The 17489-nt window shown below is 45.4% G+C and overlaps 1 long non-coding RNA gene across 1 annotated transcript in view; it reads right to left on the reverse strand.

Annotated features, from left to right (window-relative positions):
• Window positions 1–17489, reverse strand: part of LOC148055161 (uncharacterized) — a 123749-nt gene that overhangs the window by 23456 nt on the left and 82804 nt on the right. The gene's annotated exons all lie outside the window — the stretch shown is intronic.

Here is a 17489-nt window from a genome sequence, read left to right on the forward strand (position 1 = left end):
GGTGCAGACTCCCAAGAACTATGTGAAGAGCTTCCCCCATCCAATACCACCTCCCACATCTGAGGAAGCCCACACCTATACATGTTGCTCCAGAAACTGAAGACCCAAATGACTGCAGATCTGCAGCCAACCACTTTGGGGTTGGAAGGACACTCTGGGGTGGGAGATGTCAGAGATGCACCATGCTACCATGAAGCTCATCCACCTGTGGGTTATTGATAGACAGACTGCTAACCCAACTGATGGAGGCAGTGAGTGTGCTAACTGTACTCCCATATCAGCAGGATTAGGGAGCCATGGTGGAAGAGACCTAGAAACATCAGAAACATGGGCAAGGGGCCAGACTCTGAGGGTCTGGGAGGCACAGGCATCTGCATACTTCAACCACTTAATCTCCACGGGGAGCAGTATTGTGCTTGAGTGCCTTCAGGGGCTTCACAGCCCAGTGAGGGGGTATCACATGATGAACTCAGTGGTCCTCTGTATCATGCTTTACTAGGTAAGTGGATAAAAGACTGTCCACAGATTTAAGGAGGCTTTCTTCCTCTCCTTCCTCTTCTGAAAGACAATAAAGAGTGCCTTCAGCAGTGACACAGAGGAAATTGCTTTTGATCTTAGTCATCCCATTCTTACTTCTTGGTAAGAACATCAGCTAGGTCACAAATTCTCCAGTGGATACAGTAGTGGAGACAAATTCTCCCACCCCAAAAATATCAAGGTGAGAAAATAGAGCTGAAACAGACAAGGCAAAGAGGAAGTACTGAATAAGAGTTGTACTTTTTTTTTTTTCTCTAATAGGTACTAGCTTTCACTGGCATAAGAAAAGCATGTTTAAAATGAGTTATTTAGTTCAAAATGTGTTTCTCACATGAGGATTTCTGTCAAGTTCAGGGCTTTTAAAACAGTGAATTTGCTGTACTTCATTAATCTGGTACCATTTAGTAGGTCACTGATTGGTACAATAAAGGACAGCCCCAAGAAATGGCAGTGCTATAAAGGCAGGCAATAAAACTCTCTGATACATCAAATACCTGATACATACCTATCTTTAAATAACTGCAATTGCATATGGGCTGAAACCTGCCAGAATGAATCACTTACTGGAGAAGATGAAATCTTTTGGCTCTTCTATTTTGAAAAAAAGTAATACTTGCCTGCTTCAGTCATTTTTTACAAGGAAAAGACATATGCAAGGTGGTACTGTTGTTCTCAACTCTGAATCACTGACTTCATCCCCCCCTTTTGGGGGGGATGAATATGGGCAGGCTGCTAGTGTGGTAGTACAGAAACCCTATAAGCAATCATGCTGCCTGTGTCAAGGCTGACCAGACTGCAGACCCTACCATCAGTGGTGGTGAACTCTGCTGGGTCAGCTTGAAAGCATCTGGCCCAGCCTGGTGTTAACCAGAGACGTGACTGCTCTGTAGGCACTGCTCAGCTCAGCTGTCTTCTTCATGGGCTGGAGGCCTGAAAACTCAGTGAGAAGTATATACTGCTTATCTCCAAATTCAGACAGAGCTCTTTATAGAGTACCCTCTTCATTACTTACCATGCTACAGGCTTAGGGCACTCCTTGCTCAGCTTACTCCGATACATGGATGGCTCAGAGCCACGATGGCAATGCAAGGGGCTCCAAGCAGACATGAGGCCTGGGCACCTCTCTTCTCTCACCATTATGCTGCGTGCTTTGCACTGCTAACTAATGCTCCGCTCTAGGACCTGCAGCAATTTTCTTTGCTGCTCTCCCCACAAGGCTATTCTGGCTTGACTTATCAATTAACTTCCAACACAGTAGTGGGGGCAGGAACAGAAATGGAAGTATCTGTACCTTTTGAAAAGCTACAACAGTAGGACACGTCAGCCTGAATTTTTCCTTGCTTCAGAGTGCCTTTGGTTTTATAACTCTTACACTGAACATGACATACATTATATAATTTACATGCTTGAACACGTGCCTAACTTCAGTGGACTGTTCCCATAATTGGAGTTAAGTCTGTGCTTGTGTGTTGCTTAATCAGTGACTGAAGGTTAATACAGAAACATTGATTCATTATATAATTAGAATTACTAACACCTTAGCACACTAATAAACTGCTAATTGGTTTCTGCCTATTTGCACGGATAGGATTTAAGACAAAACCAGTATACTTGCAAAACAATTTGGGATCCTTACTAAGCAGAAATGAGTGGAGTTGCCTTAACTCATAAAGTTTGACTGGAAAAATGATGTTTGTTTTTACTGATGGTGTAATTAATTGTGTCCAGGTTAGGTGGAAACTTTTTATATCAGCTTAATGCATTGAGAAAATCTTGCAAGCAAGTTTTTTCAGCAGCTCACTGTTTGGTGGCTTGGTTCTGGTCTGTGTATATGCTTGACAGATGTGGACCTGGAATCTTACTGGGGTTTTCTTTTGAAAAAATATTAAGAAGGAATAACAATAAGCAGATTTTTTTTGTATATTCTGCCCAGAAAGCAAAAAGATTTTGTTTGCTAAAAGCATTCATTTTCTGTTCAAAATGGGCCATCTCAAGAGATCGGGGGAGTGCAGGTACCATGAGTAATTTAAGAAGCTTGAACCTTAACATGAAGACAAGTGGAGATCCCTAAAAGACTGAGGGGAAAAAAAGTACTCCTCAGGAAAAAAAAGAAAGAGTGACATAGGAAACTAAGGCACAAACAAGTTAACGAAGTAATGTATTGAGATAACCCCTTGTCTACTAACAGCTTTCATCTGGAAGAGGCCAAGTTCAAACCTCTTATCCAAGAGTATCTGACTTGGGATATGTTTTAATTCTGTTCTGAGGGATGAAGTTCCTTATGCATGGAGAATGTCTTATGACCTAAGGTAATGCTTCACATCCCTCTGGAAAATAGAAGATTGGCTTCTAGGAATTTGAATCCACTATGTGCAGGATGTTTGATCATCTGGAAACTTAATCAGATAAAAGAGAGAGATGATACTCCTACTACAGCCTACTATGCTGGATGCTGGATACCTGAGGCTAGGTACTTTAGTTACCCAATGCCACATTGGAGTTAAGAAGTCAGCTAGAGCATTATGGGAATATTTGAAGGAGAAATATTTTCCTTCACTTTATTCAGTGGATTAAAGTCTTAGGATATTGGGCAGTTCAGAAGAGCAGAATAAACAATAACAGAGAGCTGAGCTAAGCCTCCAAATGAGAACTGTGGGTGCTTTGGGGAAGATCAGATCTGACTTGAGCATCACGGCATTTGAAAAACCTCAATACAGCTCCTCTGTCTGGACACCTTCAGACAACACCCTCAGACAGGGATTGCATCTGGAGCTAGATGTGCATCAGCATTTGAACAACATTCCTTTTCCAAATGCTGAGTTCTCTCCAAACTTCTGCTTACTGAATCACAGCATACCAATTAAACTGCTGATGTACCCATCTTCCAAGGGGACACTGACTCAAGTAGTAACACAGTGAAGGAGCAAACTGCTCTTTCCTTTTAACTGGTACAATATACAACAGGCCCTTTAGGAAAAGGTCTCTTTCATAAAGCTGCTATTCTGGAGAAACAGTTAAAAAAAAAAAAAAAAGAAAGTAAATGCTCTCCATTCTACTTTATTTGCTGTTCTTCAGCTTAAATTACACCAACATCATTTTTTTATTTGAGTGATGCCCAGATTGGGCACTTTTTAACACCCTGCATTCCTCACTTAATTGGGAAAAGTTCCTAACTGGAATGCCTCCCAAGGGAAGATACTTGAGGTTGGTGCTATTTTTAGCAAAGAATACTACTTAACAGGGCTGTGCTAAATGGGAATACCAACCACTTATGGCTTTTGTTTGTCTCCCATTCCTGCCAGTGCTGCAGGTTCCTGGAGGCTCCTGCTCTCTGCTCCTCAGATGCCAGCTCTCCAGCCTTTGTCTTTTTCTTCTTGCCATATAGAATCCAATCTGGTCATACACCTTAAAAATTTAGTGTACTAGTGTGCTAGCTGCCTTTATACCACACAGAAGGTATAAACATAGGAGAAATCAATGACCTGGATTTATAAGCCGTCAGAGAGAGAAGATGAGAAGGTATTGGAAAAAGATACATCTAGGTAAATAGTGAAGGACAGAGTTATTCTGGGCCTAAAAGATAAATGGGTTATATCTTCAATAGCAACTGGTCTCAATTTTCATTGAGGTAGTTTGAACTGATTTTTAAGAAGTGGAAGGACTGAGAAACAGGAAATTTTTGGCAATTCAGATTTGTAAGATCTGCAGAGGATATCAGAAAGATAAGGGCGAAGGAACTTTTTTTTGCACTAATGTATTCTATAAGCAGCTTTTGCACTAGACTTGAGAAAAGGACAGAGTGGCCAAGGGAGTCTATAACAAGAAGATGCAGGAATTCCCCAGGAGGTCGGGTTAATGTCTTACTGTTAATGGATGCATGAAAAAGCTAGATTTCATCACATTTATATAGCTGAAATTTCACTGTGACAGACTAGCAGCAAATAAAGCAAGTCCCACAAAAGGCTGTGCTAGAAAAAGCACAAGTGAGAATTCCAGATGCTACAAGATGCTAGAAAAATATGTATCACCTTTCAGGCTTAAGGCAATAGAAACTGTAATTTTAAATCTGGATAACCTCTCACATCCCTAGGCTTTATTGATAGGCACCTAGTGGAAAAACTGGGAGATTACCAAGATTGTCGTGTGGAACTTTGCTGAGGAGTTTAGCCATAGTATGTCCTACTTCTTGATAATGACTGCAGATATCCGATATCCACAATGGGATTTTATTGCAAACCATGGGTGCAGTTAATTCTGTTCTGTTTTTTCCAGTTGTCATGAGTCTTTAAGTTGTGGATGATAGAATATCTGCTATTTTTTAAAACTACCACTAGAGATTCAGTTCCTGTCATAGCACATAAATATTATTGCCTTTAAACAATTTTAACCTAAATGCTGTTCTGAGTCACAAAGACAAGAACTGCCACTGGTAATGATATGTAAACTCACAGAATCCCAAGGAAAGGATACTGAATGTTTTGGACATGCAGTATTGGTTCCACATCTCTTGAGCAAGATAGTGCCTGGGAAGGTTGTCTGAACACCATTCTGCAAGTTCCTCTGAGTCAGGCCTTCGCCCCTCAACAGATGTCTCATTCAGAAGAACCTGAAGCTAGATAGAGGCTCTAGAAATGGACACACTGTGTGGGCTTGTAGCAAAGACAGAAAAAACCCTAAGGGTTCTGGTGCAGAGCAAGGGTCTTAGTCAGATGAGGTGTTGGTGTCCATGAGTTGTAGGACACTCTGTGGCAAGGGTGAGGGCACAGAGACTGGAGATTGGCATTTGTCTGCATTTGTACAACATCTGCCCCAAACAGAGCCCTGCTCCATGGCTAGGGTGTTTGAGTGCCCTCTGCAATACAAGTAGTGCTGGTTTCTTTCAGTGGTTGCTTGCTGACATCTGCGAAGGTGGTGATCAGTCTTTAATAGGAACTGCTGTTTTAAAATAGCATAATGGTTCCCATGAATCATCAGCTTCACCCATCATTCAGATTTAATCATGTGGCATTCAGGAGGATTTTTCACTACTTTTTTTCTTTCAACTATCAAATCCTGAAGGTGTCTGATTAAAGTCTACAAAAGTCTTCTCAAAATCTTCTCTGCACCAAAGCCATAACACTGTTGCTGAGCTACGTTCAGTTGTGTTTAGAACCAGGTGAAGATTCACGCTGTTCCTATAAGACCCCCTGTGCTCCTGGGAAGACACCAGGGAATTTTTATCCTACAGATTTTTTTAAGGTTTCAGTGGTATTCCTCTTCCAAACTGGGGTGAGACTAAGATCTTCTGGCATGAAAAAAATACTGTCTCATCCACCCAGAAACAACCAATAGTTCATGAGTTCTGCCATATGTCTGAAGTTCCAGGCCCTGGGACCCTGATACTCACAGAAATTCAAACAGCGTTAAGAAAAGATGATTGGTAGGTCCAGAGGAGTGAACTGTTGGAGTTATCAGAGCTCTCAGCAGAGCAAGGCATTGGACCAGATGAGCTCCAGCAGTCCTTTCCAGTTGATACCATTCAATGATGCTACTGTTTTAAGAACAGCAGGCAGCTGACTTCTCATCTTGCAATTCCTATGTAAAATCTCAGACCAGCAAGCTGTTGGCTACTCTGAAGTGGACAGGTTTTGAGAGAAAATATTTCTTCAGAAAATTCCTCCTCAGCTCTCATACTGAATGCTCAGCTGTGTTTCAGCTGGACATGTTCCCTGGGGGCAGCTCTTAACCAATGCTGACTAGTACTTTTTGATGATCCAGGTTTTCATCAGAATTTGTTTAAGTCTGAGTAGGTCACACTCTGCTGTCTGACAGTTAAAAACAACCTTGCCTAAAACTTTGTAGATTTGGTGTCTCTCAGCCTCACAAGCTTTAAGTAGGGCTACCTATGGTAGGATGGGATTTACCCCTAAGACTGTCAGCGTACTGTCCTAATCTTTTCAACCCATAGCTACTGAGCTGGCCCTGCAATGATGTCTGATATAAAGGGATTGTTCTGGCAAGCAAGAGGGAGTCTCTGAACTGCTGATTTTTTCTTTTAATATGGATATGCATTGCTCTCTCTGGCAGCCCATTTACTTGTAGGTTAGAAGAAAATACTGCAAGAGAAGCACAGCTTCTGGGATCTAAGCAGTAACTTTCCTCAGCTCCTGTCTATTCAGGCTACAAGGTGCTTGTGACCTGTTGTGATGGTGAAGATACCGAGAATCTACACTTGCTTAGCAAGTGTCTTACAAGTAGCTGTATGTTCCCTAAACATCCTTTGCCTAAGCTTTGGTGCCTGATAACCAGATGAACAATTTGCTCCAGACTTCCACTCATCTCTGCATAACTTGTATTGCACCCACCAACACCAAAACTGCTGATGTCTGCTGCAGTGGCTATGGATTTGGAAATGACATCAAATTCAGCTTGCAGGATGTGGTCAGGAGAAATTCTCACAGGCATTTCTAGGTCCTCTTTCAAGAAACTGTCCTGAGATCAGGTTAGTCATGATATTCCTCTGTAAGTGTATCACATGGGGGACTGCACCAGTCCTGACATTTTTAGTGGTGACATTTCAGGGTGACCCATTTTGGACTTGCTCTTCCCTTCATATATCAATCACAGGCCCTAAGAATTGTAGCTGGCTTTTCTGGATGATGTGCATTTCTTTCACATAATTCTAGTCCAGCAGTCTCAATTGTCTTCTAACTACGTGTTACAGATGCGATGGTTTTCCTTATCTAAACATCATACGTACAGAGGTCCAGTCCCTTCTTGGCATTAGACAATTGCACCCATTTTCCTTTGAAGAGTTGCTGAAGCCCCTGTGACACTCAGTAACACTGATATTGTACACAAGTGAGATTCATCCCAAATCGGCAATAGTAAACCTCTATTCTGTTTCACTGGTCCTATTTAAATCTGTACAGACTTCGTACAGGCCTAGCATGCATCTTGCCTTTGCAGCTTGTCAAGGGTTTTGAATCATCTTAGGTGAATTATCTGCCTCTCCAGCTACCGAGGAAAGTAACCTTGAGCCATTCCAAGCATGGACTGAGGTTCATCACTGGGAAAGTTTCCAAGTTTCCCATTATAATCCAGCTGGCATAAGCTTTGCTTTGTATATAGTCTTACAGATACTGAGCTATAGAGGCCACCTCTCCTGAGGAGTTCTGCAATTCAGCAATGGTCTCAGGAATGACACACTGCTCACCTTGGGATCTATTTCCTCTGCTTTGATTTACTCCTTCTTCCAGTGAGGTTACTCCTGTTTTTCTGGTGGTCTGACAGACCTCACCTTTCTTGAGCTCTTCTTTGTCATAGCTGCCTCTGTCCTGCTCTCAGATTCAGAGCACTTGCTCTGCATACATCTCAGTGCTAAGAGAGTTTGATCCCAGGGTGAGCTCCCCCCCTTACTGCTACTTGCTTACTTCAGACTACCTGCCTTACAGTTAGCAAAGACATTTCTGTTTATTTTTTCTGAAGTATGGTCTCTTTTCCCATTTCTTTATAAGCACTTTCTCTATGCCTTTGTACCTTCAAGCTAGTAACGAGGCATATCAAGTGTAAAGCTTGATTTTTGGCATTTTATTTATTCTCACTTCATTCAGTAGCCATTTCCATTAACTACTGGAACAGAACTCCACACTGTTGAACATTTTCTCTGCTACTGCAGTAATCTATCCCATCCTGTCCCCTATCCCACCCCTCCATGCTGTGGGGTTGACTTTTCCCCCTAGCTATTTGTGTTGGCACCTCAGGCAATGACATTTCAGCCCCAGTATTCTTTCCAGGTCAGGAACAGCAGGGAGTTTTCCTTCTGACTGCTTCTGATAATTTCCTACAAGGTGAAAAGAGAAGAGTGTGTGCTCTGACCTCCCAAACAGTCATTGATTTACATGTTTGGAGTTGCAAGTCTAGACATCCATTTGACTAATGACATTTTGAAAGTGCAAATATGCATTTTTTTTTAATCCACCTTCTGTCATCCTTCTCAAGCAACAGACAATCAAAATGTCTTGCAGGTGGGAGCTAACTCCCATGGCCTCTGGGTATAATAGGTTGTCAATTATTATTTTTTGAGATCTGCTAGTGAGAAAGGCAAGTACCTCTTAACAAAGCTTCAGAGCTGGGCTCCTTTAGGTGAAGTTCCCAGTTGTAGGTTAAAGTGTTATTTACCGTCTGTGTAGGAAATTAGTGTAACAAGACTAAGCATAAGACCCTGTGAAAGGGGAGTGGGATTTTATTTTACAAATCCCTGTGTAAGTTGCTTCTACCCACTGACACTCTTACATGCACATATTCCAAAGCAGCAAAACATATAGGCAAGTTTCCTGACCATTTTCTTTCCCGGTTTTGGGTATCTTTGCAGCTGTAGTCTGTTGTCCTTTTGGGAGAGCTGGAAGAAGAATGGCACACGCGCCAGGCTGTACTTTTGTTGTCATTGTCTTGGTACCAGACCATGGGTCTTCTGCTGATGAGTCACCTGTACTACTGTGGCACTGTCAGAGCACAGGCCCTCTGGTCTTGGTGTAAACAACACATTCCTCTGTGTTTACCAGCTTTATTGCTTACAGTCATGTCCTTGGTTATGAACACAGGCCATTCTTTTAACCCTTGCTCTGTTTCTTCTAATGCTAATTTCCACTAACACTTTATCTTAGAACTGTAATATTTATGTTACTAATCTCTGCACCTGTCAGTAAGTATCAGGATAGCTTGGGGGTAGAGATTTTCAAAGGATACCATATGGCAGGTTTTCTCACTAACTCATGTCACACACTAATGCAAATACAATCCCATTCTGGGTATCTCACTGGTATTTGTTTTCACAAAATACTGAGTAGCATTTTATATTCTTTAAGAAGCCATACATTCCTGATACTTGTGGAAGGTGCTAGGCCTGGAGGAGGATGGTCTCTTCCAAAAAAAACAACCAAAATTTAATTTGGAGGAGTGTGCCAATAGGAAGCCACTCTTCAGGTCTGTTCATTTGCTGTGTAGATCCAGAACCAGCTTCTCTGCTGGGGCTTCAGCCAGGATATGATCAGTCATGACTGCCTTTGAGATGAGACCTGCCTGGGCTGAGACCAACAAAACTCATTCCACATACATAACCCAACAGTCCTTAGAGGGACAGGCACACTGTGTCGTCTGCTGTCTCCAGCCCAACAGAGGCATGCTGATCATTTTCAGCAAACAGAAATGTTGGAGTAGTACAGCAAGTGTTAATACTTTCAATCTTTTATAGAAGAGCTTTCTTAATTTTTTAAGAAGACTCCTCCTTTTGGTCTCTTGCCTTAATCTTTTGGGAATTGTCACTGGGCCTGTCGTTATCTAAAAACTGCTCCTGTTTCTGCTGGTATGTGTGTAGAAGCATATTTTTTGAACACTGAGCTCAAAAGATCTCATTTATAAGCTACCGAGCTTCCAGAGAGTGTCACGATGAAGTCCTTGGGAGACATACACTCCAAAGACCTTACATGAAAGATACCTGTTTTCTTTTATTATGAATAAAGGTTACAGAAAAAGGACTCTGACACTAAGTATAGTGTAAGTAAATAAATTACATTCAAAAATTTCTACCATTGTAGTTATTTTATGGTTTTGTATAAAAACATATTGTCTTTATCAGCTGTAAAAACAAAATTAGAATTGTCTGCAATTTTTTTTTTTGCAATAATTCATTTAATTTCCTGTTTTCTGAGTTATTTGACTTCTAGAGCATGATTGTTAAGGAGGGGGAGAAGCATCAACTGCTTTTCTTTGAAGATAGTACAGGAAACTCAGGAAACTTAAATTTTAAAGATTTGCCAGTTCATAAGAGGAATATATTTTACCAAGTCCATGTACATTCCAAATAGTGAACTGACTCTCAACAGAGCTGTGATGACCAGCAGCCTCCATCTGTTCTAAAAAAAAAGGAAGAAATAATGTTCTTCCCATATGTTGAAGGCCAGGAAAAAAGAGATATATAAGATGGTTGTGTAACAGTGTCAGAAAATAGGCACCTGCCACCTTTAATGTATCAAAATAGTTGTGGTTTTCTCCCCCCCACCTCCCAGTCCCACCTCCACCCCAATGTAAAGATCACGTCTTCATTGATGAGTTCTTCCCCATCAAAGCATTGCAACTGTTTTCCTTCCCACACCCCAAATCTAGAGCCAGAAATCTCCCCTTCAGGGAAAAACAAGTATGTTGTTGGGGAGTAGTGAAGCCATCATGTCAGGTTTACCCACGGAAACATAGGTAAGGGGTTTAGCTCTCAGCCTACAGATTTTCAGCACCTCTGCCCTGTCCCTGTGGAGTCCTTGGGCCTGTATAGACCATGGTCTCACTCCTGTTGCTCCAGCTAATATGCCTTCCTCTGGCTTCTGGAGTTCCTCAAAAAAGGAAGCGACAAAAATGCAGAAGCATGAACAGGCCATATGTAAAAGCTAATCCTGATGAGAGCTTTGGAAACATTCAAATGGATTCCCCTTAAAGGCTGGATGCAGTAAAGAGAAATAGTGGTGTCCATAACACACATGGCTTTATTCCTGCATCACCTGCTCCCAGGGTCCCATAACACTCACAATTTTGTAATCCATCCAAGTTTCAGGATTTGGAGGCAAGGGCATGAGCACAATTTCACAAATGCGATTCAGCTCCCCTCCAGCTGCTGAACAGTTTCAGCGACCATGCCCTCTAAGCAAAGTAAATCTTTCAGGGGATAAGATCAGAAATTATCCAGTGTTACCACCACTTGGGATACCAAGGGAATGCCCTAGCTGCCCTCTTCAAAAAATGCCAAACTCCTGACTCAAACACACCCATCTGCACAGGCAAAATCTTCAGAGAGCAAAGGATTAATGAGCTCATTAGCAAACAAGTTGCATGCTGCTACAGACAATAGCAATTTCAGGCACTGAAACCTTTTGATTTCTCTCTTATTTGTAGGCCAGATCCCTTGAGCTATCTACTGCTCTCCAAGGCGTCCAGGGCCTTCTGGGACCAAACCTTAACTGTATGGAAGAAATGCAGGCCTAGTGCCTGCAGATGAACTATAATTTCAAGAAAGATGTTAAGCCGGGACAGGGAAGATGCAAGTGTCTCTGTACTGAAAAACCAAAAAAGATGCTGCGACCATCCAGTCCGAGCTTTTCTAAAACTCAGGCCAGAGGAGTGTCCTGAATTCATTTTGGCTTATGTTGCAGCAGAGCAGTTGGAAAACCATCCCTCTTAATTTTACAGTTTCCATGGAGATGTGTCGTGGTTTAACCCCAGCCAGCAACTAAGCACCACACAGCCGCTTGCTCACTCCTCCTCCCCAGTGGGATGGGGGAGAGAATTGGAAGGGCAAAAGTCAGAAAACTCGTGGGTTGAGATAAGAACAGTTTAATAATTGAAGTAAAATAAAATAGAACAGTAGTAATAGTAGTAGTAGTAGTAATAATAATAATAATATACAATAATAATATACAGAGCAAGTGACACATTATACAATTGCTCACCACCCGCCGACTGATGCCCAGCCAATCCCCAAGCAACAATCGCTGCCCCCCAGCCAACTCCCCCCAGTTTATATACTGAGCATGACGTCATATGGTATGGAATAGCCCTGTGGCCAGTCTGGGTCAGCTGTCCTGGCTGTGCCCCCTCCCAGCTTCTTGTGCACCTGGCAGAGCATGGGAAGCTGAAAAGTCCTTGACTAGTGTAAGCGCTACTTAGCAACAACTAAACCATCAGTGTGTTATCAACATTATTCTCCTACTAAATCCAAAACACAGCACTATGCCAGCTACTAGGAAGAAAATCAACTCTATCCCAGCTGAAACCAGGGCAGTATCCACCCCTTATTCTATACCATCTACATCATGCCCAGGTCTTACACTTTCCAATACATTCCAGTTAATCACTACCACTTTTCCAGTCTTTTGATATATATATATACACATAGATATCATTTCCTTAGTCTATGGGCTACCCCTCTAAAACGTTCATTGCGTTCATTTAGTCCATGACTTTGGGCTCCATCTGTCATAACAGTCTTTCAGGGCAGGAGAGATGGTGTGTGGTGTTGGATTGTTGCATGCTGAAGCCAGTTCTGGTTCCATCACCGCTGCACTTAGCTTGGTTTCCTCAAAGTTCATTCTTCATTAATCTGGGTGATTCTTACTGTAATACCGTTGATATGGCATATAGCCACCATAGAAGTGATGACATACAGTATTATATAGCAATTAACATCATATAATTCAAATCGTTGGCTATTTTCACCTATTTTCACAACACAGCAGAGAGAAAGCAGTCTAGGAGGTTCCTGGAGTGTGTGGAAGATAACTTCCTGATGCAGCTGGTAAGCGAGCCAACCAGGGGAGGTGCCCCGCTGGACCTGCTGTTTACGAACAGAGAGGGCCTGGTGGGCAATGTGGTGGTCGGAGGCTGTCTTGGGCTCAGCGACCACGACATGACAGAGTTTTCGATTCTTGGAGAAGTAAGGAAGGGGGTCAGCAAAACTGCTACCCTGAACTTTAGAAGGGCATACTTTCAATTGTTTAGGATTCTGGTTAACAGAGTCCCTTGGGAGGCAGTCCTGAATCACAGAATCATAGAATCGTCAAGGTTGGAAAAGACCCTTAAGATCATCGAGTCCAACCGTTAACCTATCACTGCCAAGTCCATCTATACCATGTCCTCGAGCACCACATCTATCCATTCTTTAAATACCTCCAGGGATGGAGACTCAACCACTTCCCTGGGCAGCCTGTTCCAATGCTTGACCACCCTTTCCGTGAAGAAGTTTTCCTAATATCTAACCTAAACCTCCCCTGGCGCAGTTTGAGGCCGTTTCCTCTCGTCCTATCACTTGGTACTAGGGAGAAGAGACCGACACCCACCGCTCTACAACCTCCTTTCAGGTAGTTGTAGAGAGCGATAAGGTCTCCCCTCAGCCTCCTCTTCTCCAGACTAAACAACCCCAGCTCCCTCAGCCGCTCCTCATAAGACTTATGCTCCAGACCCTTCACCAACTTCGTTCCCCTTCTTTGGACATGCTCCAGCACCTCGATGTCCTCCTTGTAGTGAGGGGCCCAAAACTGAACACACTACTCAAGGTGCGGCCTCACCAGTGCCGAGTACATGGGCACTATCACCTCCCTGGTCCTGCTGGCCACACTATTCCTGATACAGGCCAGGATGCCATTGGCCCTCTTGGCCACCTGAGCACACTGCTGGCTCGTGTTCAGGTGGCTGTCAACCAACACCCCCAGGTCCTTTTCCGCCAGGCAGCTCTCCAGCCACTCCTCCCCAAGCCTGTACCGTTGCATGGGGTTGTGACTGAAGTGCAGGACCCGGCACTTAGCCTTGTTGAATGTAGCGTTCGTTACATATCAAGGCTATACCGGCGGATCTCCAGCCGACCCGGGCTGGGGAAGGAACAGTCAGCACACGCAGTGTGGGTGTTCAACTCCCCCGTTTATTGCGCAGTAGTTTACCTTTATACTCCCAGCAGTAGGCGTGTCATGTTATAAAGGGGCGGAGACAAGGGAGGGTCGACCTTTCACTCTTTCCGTACAGCGCGTAACTCAGCAATGGCGGGGTTACACCACGCTACCCTAGCTTGTCCGGATTCCGGATCCTTCAACATAATTTGCATTGGGCTTCTGCTTTGATGCGAGGTCTGCATGCCTCCCACGCCTTGCAGCGAACCTCTCGGTTCGAGTGGCCAATCATCTGGCCATAGATGTGATGGGATTACTGTAACGTCCGCCCCTGTATCCAAAAGGGCTCTTAACACGAGGCATGGTGTTCCCCCCAACTCTGGGAGCCATGGGGTAACTATAATATCTACTTCTGGTCGTGTGGTCATGTTTAGGGTGAGTGCCACACACGGCGAGGCTCTATCCCCAGCCTCCTCTATTGCGCGCTCCCATCTCCCCAAGGCAGCTGAGTTGGAAATTGCGTTATTGGAACCGCAGGCGACTGTGCTGGTCCCGGGGAAGGAAAGACTCCCTGTACCACACATTGCACTGCTGTCGTCAGGCCTGTTGAGCTGATCGCTGGGGCAGGTGGGGATGACACGGCCCCCTGCCATCCCCTCTTCTCGTTTCCCCAGTCTGGTCTCCATTGCTGACTCCCCGCTTTGCACTGTCGAGCTCTGTGGCCTAGTCGCCCACAGCGCCAGCATCGTAGGTCTCACTCTCCTTTCCCTGTTCCGGGGTGTTTATTTTTGAAGGGCATTGTCGCGCCATGTGTCCTTGCCCCCCACACTTATGGCACGTAAGTCGTGCGCCGCGGCAGGCCGCATGGACTGCGGCCACTAACGGTTGCATACTTTGCGCCTGTTCCTGTTCCAGCACGTAACGAATCATCTGTGAAAGCGTGGTCCCTATGGGTAACTGTCTTAGCAACACCACGGTTTCTGGATTTGCTTGCGTACGTGCACAGTCAAGCAATATCGCCTCCTTAGCCTGCTCAGGAAGTTGAGCAACCTTGAGCGCCGCTTGCAGCCGGTCTAAAAACTTTGTGAAGGGCTCACTTAACGATTGCCGTATTTGGACCCATGGAGGCTCCCTTTTATCAAGAGCCACGATGATGCGTATCGCTTCCTGGGCAGCTTTCGAAGATGCAGCAAAATCGCGCCCCCGCATTCGCTGAGCCTGTGCCTGAGGAGTTGCGAACTGCCCTTCACCCATCAGCTGCTCTAAAGTCACTCCTGCCATGGGATGGCCAGCCTGCTGCGCCTCGATAACAACTTGGGTGCACCGATTCCTCCACTCCTCCCTAAACAATACCATCATCGAGGGGGTCAATACGGCCCGCATCAACTGAATGATATCAAAAGGTGCAAGCCGCGTTGCAAAAACACAGTCTAGTAGGACTTGGGTCTCTGGGGAGTTTAATCCATGACTTTTCACCGTTATGGCCAATTCTTTCACCAACTTCGTATCTAACGGTTGCCACTCATATCCCCCGCCTGCGGCTGCTCGGATAGGAAATGCTTGAATCGGAGGGGCCTGGAATCGCACTCCTTCCAAGATACAATTTTTTGCAATCATCCACCAATCCATCCCGTTTGCCCTCTCTTTCGGCTTTTCCCCTGGCATTAGACTTTCTGCATTCGCCACCACCCCTCTCAATCGGCTGATCAATGTCTTGAGTTCCCTTGAAACCTCGTTAGTCTGGAATCCCACTCCCTTTTTTAAAGATTCGCCCCTCTTTGGTAATGATCTCGGAAGTGGGGGCGGATGAGCAACAGTTGAGGATTCCTCATCGCCCCTTTCGTCCTCACTGCTATCAGAGCTCATGGGATAATCGTGTACAGGCTCCCTCCACTGTGAGGGAATACCAGTTCGCTTTCCCACTGCCCAAGGGGTAAGGGGTCCCTCTGGTGGCTCAGGTATCACTGGCAGTGCCGGGGGAGCCCTACCACCCCCCCTAGATGTCGTCAGCCGTGAAGCCGGTTCTCCTTGTTCCTCAGATCTTTTCCTGCGCTCTGCTCTCTGTGTGTCCAGCACCCGTCGATCACTGGGATGCAACGGGGCGTCTTCAGAAGGTGATGGTGTCTTGCCCTCCTTTTCTCCTTCCCGCCATCTTCCTTCACGTAGTTCGCAATACCGCTGGGATCCCACATCGGCCCCCGGGACCCAGTCCAGCAACCTATCAGTCAGCTCCCTTTCCACACATTGTTGCAACTCGCCCCAGGGGTATTGAGGAAGTGGCGGATCCGCTGGTGCAGAAGGTGCCGAAGGTTCCGTGGGTGGCTGCTCTAGACTCCCCACTCGTAACGGGAACACCTTTCCCGACTCCTTTGTTCCCGCTGCGCCATGGCCTCCCTGCGCCTCCCCTTCCTCCGTTGGCTCAGTCCCCAGTAACGACGGCTCCATCTGTGTCCCACAGGCCACTCCTTCCCAGCCAGCCTGTGTCCCCTCCGAAACTAAACCCGTTGACTTTTCGTTCCCAGGAGATTCATGCCCCATCAGCGCGCTACGTGCGGCAAGCCAGCACCGCTTTGCCGCAAACCCCTTCTTGAGCACCCTTTCTACTGTTCCCCAGGCGCGAAGCCGGTCACTGGGTCCTCCAACATTGCTTATGATCGCTTCTGTCAGCTTGTTGCGCATTTTCCCCCAATTTGAGGTGTCGAAAACTTCTGTGGGAGTGCTGAGCACTCCCCAGCGTAGGATCCATTGGATGCAGTCGCCCATGGGCCTTTTCCTTATCACCCTATCCTCGCCCACCTCTGTTGCTACCAACTTTAATACCTTTACGAGTTCCGCGAGCTCCATCGCTGCTGCCTGCAGCCAATCACGTCGGGGTCACCACTATGTAGCGTTCGTTACATATCAAGGCTATACCGGCGGATCTCCAGCCGACCCGGGCTGGGGAAGGAACAGTCAGCACACGCAGTGTGGGTGTTCAACTCCCCCGTTTATTGCGCAGTAGTTTACCTTTATACTCCCAGCAGTAGGCGTGTCATGTTATAAGGGGCGGAGACAAGGGAGGGTCGATCTTTCACTCTTTCCGTACAGCGCGTGATCTTCCGGTCGCCAGCCCTTATCTTTACTACAGTTGAAGCTCATACGGTTGATCCCAGCCCAATGATCCAGCCTGTCCAGGTCCCTCTGCAGGGCCTTCCTACCCTCCAGCAGATCGACACTTCCACCCAACTTGGTGTCATCTGCAAACTTACTGAGGATGCACTCGATCCCCTCATCCAGATCATCAATGAAGATATTGAACAGGACCGGCCCCAACACTGAGCCCTGGGGAACACCACTCGTGACCGACCGCCAACTGGATTTGATTCCATTAACCACCACTCTCTGGGCTCGGCCATCCAGCCAGTTTTTAACCCAGTGCAGAGTGCACCCATCCAAGCCGTGAGCAGCCAGCTTCTCCAGGAGAATGCTGTGGGAGACAGTGTCAAAGGCCTTACTAAAGTCCAGGTAGACAACATCCACAGCCTTCCCCTCAACCACTAAGCGGGTCAC

Source organism: Nipponia nippon, unplaced genomic scaffold, assembly GCF_047370975.1.
Source record: "Nipponia nippon isolate SJK-2023a ecotype South Korea unplaced genomic scaffold, ASM4737097v1 scaffold_26, whole genome shotgun sequence".
Taxonomy (NCBI): Eukaryota; Metazoa; Chordata; class Aves; order Pelecaniformes; family Threskiornithidae; genus Nipponia; species Nipponia nippon.